We start from the raw sequence: 14,612 nt of genomic DNA, 5'->3' as shown, positions 1-14,612 counted from the left end.
GTAATTCCACTATTGCTGAGCTTGGGTAGCAAAAAACCCAAGTCATCAATTGCCTATCCCCTTTAGGCAGAAAGGCAGGATACAATTAAAATGATGATGAAGATGAGGAGGATGACGACAGTACATTATTCCTCAATTTTCCTCAATTTACAACTACAATTGGGACTAGAGTTTCAATCACTAAGCGATGTGGTTGTAATGTGAGATGTCACTGGACCACATCAGGTGAGTTTAAATTATAAGGAAATGGATTTCAGTTAGATACCAGTAAGGCTATCTGAATGGCAAAAACCATTCAACAATTGAACAGGCCTTGGAAGGTAATGGACTCTTCTTCACTGGAAGTATTTAAACAGAGACTGGATCTATCAGAAATGCTACATTAATGGTTTTCTGCACTGAGCAGGATATAGGACTAGATAAGCGCCAAAGTTCCTTCAATTCTTACATTTTTATATGACAAGAGTAACTCAGAAGTATCTTAAGCCAGATATTTCCCAAAATTATTTTTTAATAGAAATAACTACAGATAATGTGTATCGATTACATATAACACTCTTCAAAATACAAAACAATTTGCTTCTAGTGAGGAATGATACTGAATTAGTGTCCATGAAGGAAGGAATGAGGACGGTATTGTAGCATAGATTGGTGGCCAGGTGATAAACTCTGGTTAGAAAAAGGAAAGATTGTGAGATTGTCCATTTGTACTCCTGACAACTGATCCTAATGATTATATTGAGGGAACTGAAGTTTTTATGATTGAATTGTGAGTCGAGCAGTTGGAGTCATTTTCAACCAAGCTCACAGTTGTAATGTAGACTACATGGACATAAAGTTCACTAGGCCTCATTTCTTAAATCACTTTCATGATTCAATAACAATAGCAATAGCCTTTAGATCAGCGGTTCTCAACCTGTGGGTTGCGACCCCTTTGGGGGTCTAATGACCTTTTCACAGGGGTTGCTAAGACTATCGGAACTCTAAACTTTAGACTCCCCATTGTGTTCCTCGAAATCCCCCGCAGATGGGCTCCGGAGTCATCGCTGGCCGTGCAGAGTGTCACTGTGGCTCCACGCCGTGGAAAACATAGCTGTGCGTGCACACCCCATACAATTACAGTCTTGGAGACTTCGTAATGGCGGGAAATTCTTCTCAGTCGCCCGGGCTTCTGCAGAAGCTGCTCTCTGAGGCTTTCCAAAGCTCTCCAAAGGCAAGAAGCGGCTGCCAGCGAAGCTTTCAGCAATGGCAAGAGTCCCGCTACCGCACCGGATTCAGCAAAGTGGCTCAAGCAGCAATGGGAAATTTTTGGGGAAGGGAGAACTGACTGCCTGGGACTGTTTCTGCGCCGCTGTAAAAATGTCTGTTTTCCAGCCGCAGGAGGAAAGGAAAGAAGCCAGTCTTTGGAAAGAACCTCCCTCCCCCTCCAGAGAGCCTATGCCGAAAGACAGGAGGGGGTGGGCTGGTTTGAATGTGGGTGAGTGGGCAGTTTAGTGGTGGGCGAGAAAGCCCCCATACTGCCCAAACGAGGCAGACAGAGAATGAAAGGAGATCGCGACGGGCAGGGGGAGAGCGTTGGTCCTGTTATTGCTGGATCTGTTTTTGCTGACTCCAGTATGGTGGTGGGACTCTTGCCATCGGTTTAGTGGCCTGCCTTCTTTGCTAGTTCGGACGGGTGGAGAAATGAGGCATGCAATAGTCGAGGGCGAAGGTGCTCCCCTTCACCCTTGGTGGCGGGGGTGCTTTATCACAAGCCTCCTTTCTTCCTCTGCCTGCCTAAGCAAAGAAGGCGGGCCACTAAACAGATGGCAAGAGTCCCACCGCCATGCTGGAGTCAGCAAAAGCAGCTCCAGCAACAAAACGGGACCAATAGGGGGTGGGAAATCCATGCAGAGGAAGGAAAACGCATGCATTCCCACCCCCTCCATTGGAAACGAAGCAACTGTCAGAAGAAGGCAGTGCGTGCCACATGGGCTTGTGCAACAGCCAAAGAACAGTAGGTGAGGTGACCACAGTATGTGTGTGTGTGTGTGAGAGAGAGAGAGAGACAGATAGAGATGGGGGAGGAAGGAGAGAGACAGAGACACACAGAGACAGAGAGAGGAAGGGAGGGGAGAGACAGAGAGATACAGAGAAAGAATTATAGAGAGAGACAGAGGGAGGAAGGGAGGAGAGAGACACAGAGAGAAACAGAGAGAGAATTACAGAGAGAGACAGAGAGGAAGGAAGGGAGGGGAGAGACAAAGAGCCACAGAGAGAGAGAGAGAGAGAGAGAAAGAGAGAGAAAGAGAAAGAAAGGAAGAATTGGTGGCTGTTTTGTTTTTTCTTTCCTTTTTTTCTTTTTAAAAGAAAGGCACTTTTTCCACTTAGAGCCGGGAGCTTGCTCTTAAACTTCCCAGACAAAATTCCATTTATTTGTAATTAGAAATAAATATTTCACAATATTATAATTACATATTGTTTTTGTGCTTAATCACTATGCTTTAATTATGTTCAATTTATAACAATAAAAATATATCCTGCATATCAGATATTTACATTATGATTCATAAAGGTAGCAAAATTTCAGTTATAAAGAAGCAACGAAAATAATTTTATGGTTGGGGGTCACCACAACATGACAAACTGTATTAAAGGATCATGGCATTAGGAAGGTTGAGAACCACTGCTTTAGACTTATATACCACTTCACAGTGCTTTGCAGCCCTCACTAAGATGGTTTACAGAGTCAGCATATTGCCCCCAACAGTCTGGGCCCTCATTTTACTGACCTTGGAAGGATGGAAGGCGGAGTCAACCTTGAGCCTGGTGAAATTCAAACTGCCAAATTGTAGGCAGTTGGCAGTCAGCAGAACTAGCCTGCAGTACTGCATTCTAACCACTGTGCCACCACAGCTCTTAAAAATAATTAGAACATTGTTTCTAACAAGTTACAAACATACTAAAGAGTCAGACTAAGAGGCCAATAAGATTTTGGAATTTTTTGAATTATTTTTTTAAAAAGGTTAGGATGAAAGTCTTCTCCAAAGATTTTTTTTTTAAAAATGTAATCCTTCATTCTACTACAATTAAAAGATTTCATTTAAAAGTACAGCTTTTGTAATTTTAACTAATGAAACAATTGACAGCTTCCTAAAATTTTCATTATTATGGAATAGTTTATATCCTAACTAGAATATTGATTGCTATTGAATATTGAAAATCATAGTTCATACTAACTGCTGATGTAAGACTTGTGAATCTTTTAACATCACCTATCTGACATAATGCAGTTAAAATTGTACAGTATTAAACTATTGATTCATTTTAGAGAAGCTTTTACCAGTATAAATTAAATACATGAATCATAGAAATCAAAAAATAAAAGAATTATTAGGTCTTCAATTTTTCCCCTGTGGCGTTATTGTGAGATTATATTTCCTCAAGTTATATTATCAGTCCAGCTTCATAGGTCTCTAATGATATGGCTTTCATTGCTTCTCATGAACAATAAATCATAATTTAAAAGGTAGTAGTCATAGTTTCTCTTTCTATTTCTTTCTTTCTCTCACTCTCTTTCTCTCTCACACACACAAATACACACGCACACATAGATATTATTTCAGAGCAATTCTCTCTCACGTGCACACATTATTTTAGAGCAATTTACACACACACACACACACACATAGAGAGAGATTATTTCAGAGGAATTCTCTCTCTCTCTCTCTCTCTCACACACACACACACACACACACTCAAAGATATTATTTCAGGGGAAATCACTGTTTTTTTTCTTTTCCAGCTCTAACAGCTCCTGTTCCCTTTTGTATTTTGCTTCTAGAAATGAACTTGCATACTTTCATCCTAGTACCATTGATACCTCAATAAATGGTAACTAAATTAATACTATTTTATTCACAATGATTACAATTTAGTAATTATTTTGAATGATCTTCTAGGCAAAGGAGATAAGTTCCTTTACCAGAGTATGATGATATTTATCCAAATTTATCTCTTATCTGAAAGTACAATTAAGGCTTATAGCTGGTGCAATCTTTCCTTAATTTCTTTATTTCCTTTATGTGGTTTTCCTCCTCTCAATGATTAATGATTAACTACAGCTTTTTGTATCAGATATTTCATGTTAACACTAATAAGAACATTAAATCAGAATCTGAAGGTACTTTAAACATCAGGGTCAATATAAAATATTATGATTGTGTGGAGAAACCTGCAGCACATTGATATCCAAGTCCTCTTTGAATCATACTTTCTTGGAAGTAACTCAGCCACATTTCTTATTAGTTAGATGGCTTTGTTTCTTAAGCTTGTCTTAGCAAGTAGGTAGAAAAAGAATTATTAGCAAACTGAATTCCCGCATATTTGCTAAATGGGAATACTTAATTGTCTTTTGAATTCAGTAACAGTTGTACAACTTGCTGTGTCTCTTTAAAGGTTTGAAATATCATTTAGGCAGTTTATTTGACTGCACACATTCACACATATATATACACACACGGCATACAACTTGAGTTAGGACCACTAGGGCTTGTGAAGATTACAAAAAAATCCAGCTTGGTTAATACTTGGATAAGTTATCATTAGGGAATCCCAGGACAATTATCTATACTTCAGAATTGAAAGGATATCCAGAAGAAAACAATTGCAAGTCACTTCTGAATTCTGTCAAGAAAATTGCATGCATTATCATCTTCCTAGCATTATCCCCACAGGTGCAGGGCCTGCTTTTTGGATCAATGAATACCCTTTTGCCCAATCAAATGCAGCATCTGAGTCATGTCTGCATTTTGATGGAGATAGCTATAGATTCATTGGATGCAACAAAAAAACTGATCGACTGGCTTGTCGCCTGGGCTTGATATCAGAAGATTACATGAATGTGCCAGAAAATAACCAGTTGTTGAGCTTGACTTACTTCACTTTTTAAAAGATATCCCTTCAGATAATTACTGGATTTCATATAACTGAACATACTATAAATTAATAATATTTACTTTTACTTATTGAGGAGCTGTGGGCAGTAAGGAAAAGTGCATATACAAATAACCTAACTAGGTGAGACATTTTCTCAAATAACCTGGACCGGTGCCATGAAGGTCTTTAAAGGTGATAACCAACACCTTGAATTGGATCAAAAAGGAAACTCACAACCAGTGTAGCTCATGGAGCCCCAGGAACTGACCGCATGGCTGCCTTCTGTACTAGGTGAAGCTTCTGGATACTCTTCAAGGGTATCCAGAAGCTTCACCTAGTACAGAAGGCAGCCATGCGGGCAGTTCCTGGAGCCTCTAGGATGACCATGTAACATCTCTGTTCCACGAGGGCTTGAGTGAGGGATTGAATGACTAAGCAAAGTCCTGGAACCTGGAGCTCCATGCACCCAAGGCACTCAGCTTTACCAAGTTGCAGTCAAAGTCTGTGGTCGTCTCCCCCCGCATGCATCCAGACCCTCACTGCCTCCAGGCTCCACAAGATGGCAGTTTATTAAAATATTGGCAGTTGTGAGGGCTACAGGGCTGAGGAAATTGCTGGTATCCGTGTCTTGATCCTTTTCAGCTGTTAGAAGTCTTCAATGGATAGAGAAAAACTCATTAGTTGGATTTTGCTCTACTTTTTACACATTTTGTTCTGTTTCATATTTTAACATTTCTGTATTTTCAAGCATGATAAGAACTTTATAGAAAAATGCTAGGGGCTCAATCCAGATTTCATTAAATCTTTTTGATAGATTTTCTGTTGTAATAAATATGCATTGTCCATTCTGATTTATTTCTATTGTAAATCCTGAGCATAAAATGTCCAGATTTACATAAAAATCCCCTCATTGATTATTGTAGTTCTATAATTTTAGAAGAATACAATGATAGGCTCATTTTCATACATGGTAGGTAGATTTTTTATGAGAGTCTGAATCATATAAGCCAGAGGTTCCCAATCTTTTTCGGTTTGCAGCTCCCATAACACTTCGGATTTTTTCCGCGGCTCCCTTAATAGGTACATCCGATTTTTTTTAATTTTTGACTTTTTAAGGATTTGGAAATCTACTTTTTAGTTCGTTAAGGTTAGGTTAATTGAAAAATAAATTAAACACGAGCTTTAAATTCACAATTTATTGAACATCGTTTAATGATTTAAAATTATTAATGGGATGGATGGGCTTGTTGTTCGCTGCACAACTTCTCAAATCTTGGATCAGAAAAATAGCTTTTGAAAAGTAACTTAACCACCACACTAGCCCAGTGGTGGGCAACCTTTTTTTTCAACTGAGCCAAATCTCGCCAAAACCACGATTGAAATTTATTTGGAGAGCCGCTCTTGCTTAGCAACCAAAATTTTGGGCTCAATTGTGGTCATATGTTGTTTTTCTTTCTTTCTTTCTTTCATCTCTCTCTCCCACTTTCTTTCTTTTTTTCTTTTTCTTTCTCTCTCTCTCTCTGGCTCTTTGTCTCTCTCTCCCTCCCTCCCTCTCTGTCTCCCTCTGTCATTTTCTCTGGGTGTCTATCTGTCTCTCTCTCTCTCTCTCTGTATCTCTGTCTCTCTCTCCTCCTTCCCCCATCTCTGTCACTCTGTGTGTGTGGGTGTGTCTGTCTCTCACTCATTCACTTAATCACTCACTCTGTGTGTGTCTCTCTGTCTATCTTTCTCTCCCTCCCTCCCCCTCTCTCTGTGTGTGTGTGTGTGTGTGTGTGTGTCTCCCTCTGTCTCTCTCCCCTCCCTTCCTCTCTCTCTGTCACTCTGTGTATGTGGGTGTGTCTGTCTCTCACTCATTCACTTAATCACTCACTCTGTGTGTGTCTCTCTCTCTGTCTGTCTATCTTTCTCTCCCTCCCTCCCCCTCTGTGTGTGTGTGTGTGTGTGTCTGTCTGTCTGTCTGTCTGTCAGTGTCTCTCTGATTCCCTCCCTCACTCCCTCTCTCTGTTCCTCTCTCTGTCTGTCTGTCTCACTCACACACACACACACTCAGTGTGTGTGTGTGAGTGAGTGAGACAGACAGACAGAGAGAGGAACAGAGAGAGGGAGTGAGAGAGGGAATCAGAGAGAGACTGACAGAGACGAATCAGAGACGTACTTTTAGCTACCTGGCAGCGGCGTTTTGCCTTGGGGGGCTCCTCAGAACTTCCCAAGACTTCGGAGGGAAGTTTACAGCCCTCCCTCGGAACGCTTCGGAGGGAAGCTTCTGCAAAGGCGAGTGGCAACAAGTCTCCCAGGCTTTAATTTGCCGAGCTGTGCGCACGCGCCTGTTTTCCACGGCGTGGAGCAGCGGCGAGATTCTGCGCAGCGAGCGATGATTCCAGGGGCCATCCGGGAAGATGAGGAACGCGAGGGGGACCCTGCCCCCCCCCACTGATGCCCCCCGGAATCATCGCTCGCCGCCCAGAATCTCGCCGCTGCTCCACACCGTGGAAAATAGGCGCACGCGTACAGCTCGGCAAATTTCAGCCTGGGAGACTTGTCATGCCCGGGCTTTTGCAGAAGCTTCCCTCCAAAGCCCGAGAGGAGGGAGGGAAGCGGGCGCCCGGCTTCGCGGCGCCCTTATGACAATAGCGCGGCTCCCCAGGGAGCCGCGGCGCACACTTTGGGAACCACTGATATAAGCAATGTGTAAGAATATTTCCTGTCTACAATATTATGATAACACCTTAATCAGTGTGAGTATTGGAAAAAGTCATACTGCAAAATTTGATTGAGTAAATAGGCCTTGGGTGATAGCCCAACCTGGGCTCATGTTTTCCTTGCCATCTAAGGATGAGGAAGTCAGAGTTATCTTTATGAGCCCAAAGCAGAGTTGGCAGCATCTGCCACTCCCTATGTTGCTGAATTCCGGTTCCCATCAGCCCTTTCCAGCAAAAGTACATGGCAAACCATACATTGCCCATTCTGACCAAATGGCTGATTGTCTTTATTTAGCAGTGGAGATTTGAAAGAAACATTATTTTGAGTATCACAACATTGCACTTACTCCTTTGTTCATGGAAGCTTTGTTACCTCTTTGTTGCAATTCACAATCAAAAATAAATTATAGCTGTTTGCTTACCAACTTTTTATTTCTTTCCCCCCATTTTCTGATTGTAAATCTTTGGGGCAGAGAACTATTGGGACTTCCCCCCCTCTCAAGAAACTTTCATGCTATATAAATCTGTTATATTGGAGTAGTTTTCTGAAACTTGAAACATAAAAGTAAGAATAAAGCCCTAGCAGATTTATTTTATGCAGCTATGACAATATTAATATCTCACTAAACAGTACTTCACAGTTGTATGGTAAACAGGGTGGACAGATAACCTCCGGTATTTTTTATGGGTTTCATTTTAAGTAAATCAATTTCTTATTGTGTTTGACTGGTTGAAACATAAATAACACCTTAAATATAAGCATATTAAAATAAATTAGATTGGAGAAGCTAAATATTATTTCATTATTTGCAGTATTTTGCTAAAGATTGTTTCTTTGGCCCAGATGGAAGAAATAATGTATTTTGGAATACCATAATATTTGGCATATTAAGCTTTTTCAGCTAAACATTTCAGCTAAACATTTTTTTCTTTTAAAAAGTGTAAATTTTGGTCCAAGATAACTGTAAATTATGCTACTTTCTTCAGAATACTTTGATCTTTTGAAAGCATATTTATTTACTTTGACCTTTGAATTCGGATATGAAATTATAGTGATTTTGTCTAATTTCACTGAATAATCTACTGTATGTAGGTTCAATGTGCATTATTATATTACAGTTTGCTATTTCAGAGATGAAATGGTTAAATAATTATCCATTATAATTATTGCAGATAAGTTTAAATTATATATTTCATGATATTGAAGACTTTACCCTGTGGTGATGCATATTACCGCATGTATTTCAAAGGCAAGCTATTTACCCCCTCCCCTGAAACTGCTGTATTCGTGAATGGTTGTGTGAGTAACTTGGCAACTTAAATATATAGAAGGTTAATATGATCCAATTACCAAACATAAAAAGCCTAGAATATTTAATTTGGCTGATCAGATATGTTCATTATGCCTACTGAGTATCTATTCTAGAATTATATGAGGTCTTAAATATGACAAAAAGTAAGTTAGTCCTTCATTAAATGATGTATGATAAACTAATATAATAACAAATATATTATTTCGCTAATGTAAATCTGGCACAATACAAAATGCTTAGGTTTAACCAATAGTTTAGCATTTTAGAGTTTCATATTCCATAGTTTAACTTAGCTTTTAATTAAAAATCAAAATGGCATTTTCAAAAAGAAAATTCAGAACTAACAATAGTAATCCTATTAAATTTTCAATTCTCCACATTTTGAATTCCATTAATTTATCTCAGCAACATGGAGACAGGTTGTTTAAAAAAAAAAGGAACAATATTGTTTTCTCTTTGGGTATTTTGCTGGAAGATCACATTTTGCTCGCACACATCCTCATCTTCTGCCACCTCCACTCAACAAATCCCATGCCCTACCAAACCTCCTCTACTAATTAAAAGACTCTCAAGAGCAGACTTGTATCTATGCGATATAAAAGACAAAAGACAAACATCTAGTTGTGCAAACAAAAGACCAATTGTGGAATATTGAATGGAAGCTGTAATTAGGGGAGAAATACTGTGACCAAAAGTAATACAGAGGCCTTCTGCTCATCTTTCTCCCACTCTAACTTTTGGCGACATTGTATGAAGCCGGCTTAGTTCTCTTTGTGTAAATTTCTTTGATGCCTTAGTGTTACTTTATACTTGACAGAATTATAACACAGATCAATATCCTAAATAGATAAATTGTAAGGGATGAGTTTCCTTTCCAAACATTTGGAGTCACCTATTCTGCAAATAGGCATAAACCCTTGGCTAATAAGAAAAAAAGAGGGAGACAAAGATCTCTTCTTTACTCATCTTTTCTAGGCTAATTCTTCAATACGTTCTCTTAGTTTTAAAAAAAACATTCTTGTGTTATATACTATTAGTCTGGACATAAGTTTCCATCATTCACCCATCTCTTTACCTTCCAAGGTTATCAAGAGGTATTTTTTCAGCAGTGTTTACTTAAAGAATTTTTATCTAAAGATTGAATATAAGATATTATGCGTAAAAAACATGTGTTCCACATTGGGTGGACACAGCTTCTCTATAGAAGTCATTTCTGCATCATTAAGAACCAAGTTGAAGTAGATTGATACAGGATTTGTATAGTAGAATTCTCTTTCTGCTTTCCTGTTTATGATTTATTTCATTAACATGAAGACAGTATCATATAAAAAAGCAATTTCAATAGCAACCTTTTACATTGTAATTATTATTACAGATTAATGACTTATAGTTTTATCCCTTTAACCTTGGTTTATCTGAAGAAAAACTTCAGGGAAATTAAAATTCAGGGAAATGTGAATAATTCATTGCATTCTGACATTTTCTCTGGGAGCTCAAAATCTCTCAAATATCAATTCTATAAGAAATTTGAGAGAGAATAGGTGGCTCATAGTCATCCAATTAGTCCTATTTTTCTGTGAGGATTTGAGCCTTCTTCTTTCTAATCCAGGACCAATGCTTTAATCGCTTTAGTAGCTGATCAGTCGAGTATTTAAATGCCAAAAACATTTAAAGTTTTAAGGAACAAAAGAAACTTGTATAGGGTACTTTTATTCTTGAATAATTGTATTCTTTTCTGCCTCCCAAATAAAACAGCAGAAAGCATGAAGATTACACTTTGAATTGACTGGATGCACAGAGCCACGGAATTTCTTAGTGACAGCTGTTGCTGTTTGAAAGATGAAAGTACTTGGCCCAAGAGTCTGTTTATGTGTTTGAGCAGAGAAAGCAATATTCATTTCAAGGAGCTCTGAGACAGACAGATTCTGAGAAAGAGAACGCAAGGGATAATTATCTAAATTATGTTCAGGCTATTATTGAAGATGAATATAGTTTAAATGTAATTAAATATGACGGGCGCACAGGATGCAAGCATGACTTTGGAATGCTAATCAACAATTATAGCTCTCCTTGGGGGACTCAAGCAGAACAAGAGAGTTGGGAGGGATGGCTGAGGTGAAATATGGAGTATTAAATAACATACCCTAGGGCTGCAACAAGGCTGGGGGACTTGTGCTTGTTGTGCATCATGCAGTCTTGCCTTTCAGGTTGAGGACCCTCATATCAGCATAGGCTCTTGATTGCTGGTCTTGTCGGCAAAGTGTAAGCCTCAAATGAAAGTATTGATTTCCCTAATTATAAACTTTTGATTTTTATAAGTATGTGTTTTGGAGGTTCACAAATCCCAGCAGATAACATCATCATTTCTATTTTCTCTCTATCATTTGTGATAGAAAAAATAGTCTTATCATCCATTGCTGTTTTACTAAACCTACTACACTAGTTGTTTACTTGTTAATGGCTATTCCTGGAAAAAAGTAGCACAGAGAATTATTGACACGAAGAGATATTGAGTTTTACAGTGCATAAAAACTGCATAATGGTCTCTGTCCATTTATAAATAAACTCAGTTCAATCTTACAGTTCAGTTTGTAAATGAAAAGGTTTCATGGACGCAGTGCGCATGCATTTAATACATCTTCTCATTCTGTGTTTCTAGCACGTAACTATTAATATCTTACATATCCTAAATTCATTCTTGTTTTTACATAGACACTGGAAAGACTCTAATTCACAACACCAGGAATTAGAAATCTCTCATTTATTTTTAGTAGTTCAGGTGCTACCTTGAATATTTTACATGCCACCTTGAAAGACAGAATTGTATCTCTTCAGGTTTATTTAAATAGTTTTTTAAAAAAATAATCCATGGATGAATACATTTTCCTTCTTACTGCATAAACATTTCTAATTTTGCTAATTTGTATGTCAGTATTTCCCCTAGAAAATTGCATTTAGAATGACATATTGGAAATAAAAAAACTTGCTCAGATTTAACTGATTGACTCAAAGATAAACAATTAAAATTATAATCCCTCACTGTTGAATTTGTAATTATCTAGATTATATAAACTTGATAACCTGTAGTTAAGAGATAATCTTCAGGAGTTGTTTGACTGAAAATTGTCTTTTATCCTAAATTAATTATGTACCACACAACTTTCTTAGTTAGACTGTATATGGCTCCTACTACCTACGAGAGATAGAAAAGGCTCAGTTAGAATTTGGATAAGCTTCTATGTCCCTCTGAGTGTTTTTTATGAAAAGTACATCTTTGAACTTCGGCATTTTAGGAGCCGTAATTCTTGAGGTATCCAATTAGATGGGCATAATGCCAATGCCTTTATATGCAGTTTTCTTGTGCAAATTGATTCTGTTCTACTGTACTCTAGTATTAGGTAAATAATATACTAGAAGTTCCAGTATTTGCTAAGGCACTTTATTTTCTCTTTAATCTTCAAAATGATATTATAGGTTTCTAAAAGGGCATAACTCTCTTCTTGTCTACAAATGTCTACATAAATCGTTCCTCCCCCCCTTTTTTTGTAATAAGCACAGATTTCAACTAAAGAGAAATAGTTTTGTAGTAGGTAGCATATCAAAAAGCTGGGTTTTTAAAAATTGGGCTCTAGCTATAGCTGATTTTGTAGTTTCTTATGCAAAGAAAGAACAAAAAACAATGATAATGCAAGCCAGTTTGGTAACACATCTGGACATCAGGCTAGAAACAGAGAGATTATGAGTTCTAGTCGCATATTAGCCAGATGAGAGACCTTGGATCACTCATTTTCTCTCACCTCTAGGATGCAAGCAATGGCAAACCTTTTCTGAAAAGCTTCCAAAGAAAACTGCAAGTAGTAGACCAGGCAGTCACCAGGAATCAATGCTGACTTAAGGCACTAGAAAAAATGTGGCATATTCAGGAAATTGAAATTAATTTATTCATATATTAGAGTAGATGTATTCAAATCAGTGTGACATCACTAATTTACATGTTTGCTCTGTGCATGACAGCATTCAATGTGCCTAAGCCTTTTCTATCCAACTAGATGCTTTTCTAGCAAGTCTGCTAAAATAAACCAACACTAGCAAAGTTATGTTAGAACTAATCTAGATGGCATTAGAAAGGTACAACTGTTACTGGACTGTATTCATGTGATTTTGCATAGAGGAGAGCAATTGAGGGGGAGGGGTTATTAAGATATTAAATTTCTCCCTGGTGACGTTGATGTCCTGAATTTATAAAAGTGGAATTATTTTTCTGCTTCATTATAATTCTGAAACCCAATGGAATTAAAAGAATAAGTATGTGAAAATGTCATAAAAAGTTTACCTAGATCAGATCAACTCTTTCTTACAGCTGTTTGCTATACTGTACAATATTCCAGCTCAAATCTTGACTATAAATGTAAACAACAGCGTTGCAGTTCTTTCTGTGTTTTTCTTTCCTTTCCTTTTGCTTTTTAGTAGAATGTAAGTATTTTTTGAATACAATGCTATCCAAATGATAACCTCCTCCAAAAGTTCATCAAATTGCTTTAGCTGTCTTATTATCATTTCTTTAATTATGTTAGGCTCTATTATGTATAAAGTTTGTAATGTTATCTTCAAATTGATTTCAGGAGAAAAGATAATCTGATTATATATTAATCCAATGTAATGATCTACTGTTTATAAGGAAATATTCAAATCTTCTTTCTCTTTCCTTCTTGAGAGAAGAAAGAGGTGCCAAAATTATATTTGGGTAAAGGCATGGTCATGAGCCTTTTCGAGCACCATAAAAGAAAATAACATTGTGTTAGACTGCAACAATTTAAAAATCATTATGTTAGGTCCTTGAGGTACTGCAGGTTCCACATTGTTGATTCCTTCAATATGAGTAATTATATCCTTTTTGTTAATAAAATTCACATATTATGCTAAACAGTAAGCACAGTTGGTGTCGATTTAATGTGATGCACAAACCCAGTTGTAGTTTGGTGTGGAGAACACACAGAATTGTAATTTAAGCTAAGAAAAAACGCAGGTCTTTTCTAAAATAGCAGAAGAGGGGGAATCTAGAAAGCCCTAGCTTCGAGGCCCACAGGAATAACATAACCCCACCTTTTTGTCATAATTATCATTTCTGTTTGAAACCTTCGGTTTTCAAAAGCCAGGTGCTTTTTTTAGTACTACATAACATAGATTCTGCTTATTATTGATCCATATTTACCTCTAGAATAACTAGGCTCAGTTGAAGAAATCTGATTTCTTCCATTTATAACAGTTACAAGAAAAGGCACTTCTATGTGGAATAAGAAAATGTGTACTTCCTACCTCTTCAGAGCAGTTATTAGAACCATAGAAATTCTTGTTCTTCTTTCATTCAGATATTCCTTTATTTTGTTTAAAAGTGAAACTAGCTCCAACAGAATGTGGTGACTGACAGCATTTCAGTTGCTTCCACCTGTGAAACCTGACATTAGATAAAGATCAATGCCATATGCTTGAAGTGATTCAGTTTTGCTTAAATGTTTCACTACTTCTTTGCCATTGTTCTCATATTTTATTTTCCAAAAATACAGTACACTAATATACATTTGCCTGAGTACAGGTGCATTGCTCTTTTGAATTTTGTGTTCTATACTTCTGACTTGAGTTGATCTGCTTTTATATAGCTGTTTGTCTTCCCCAGAAAGGTAAT

The 14,612-nt window shown here is 37.6% G+C and overlaps 1 protein-coding gene across 1 annotated transcript in view; it reads left to right on the top strand.

The window, feature by feature from the left end:
- BTBD9 (BTB domain containing 9) overlaps positions 1–14,612 on the top strand; it is a 145,015-nt gene that overhangs the window by 113,420 nt on the left and 16,983 nt on the right. The window lies entirely within an intron of this gene.

The sequence above is a fragment of the Natrix helvetica genome (assembly GCF_964273705.1).
Source record: "Natrix helvetica genome assembly, chromosome: 2".
Lineage (NCBI taxonomy): Eukaryota > Metazoa > Chordata > Lepidosauria > Squamata > Natricidae > Natrix > Natrix helvetica.
This window is presented reverse-complemented; position numbering and strand designations above follow the sequence as displayed.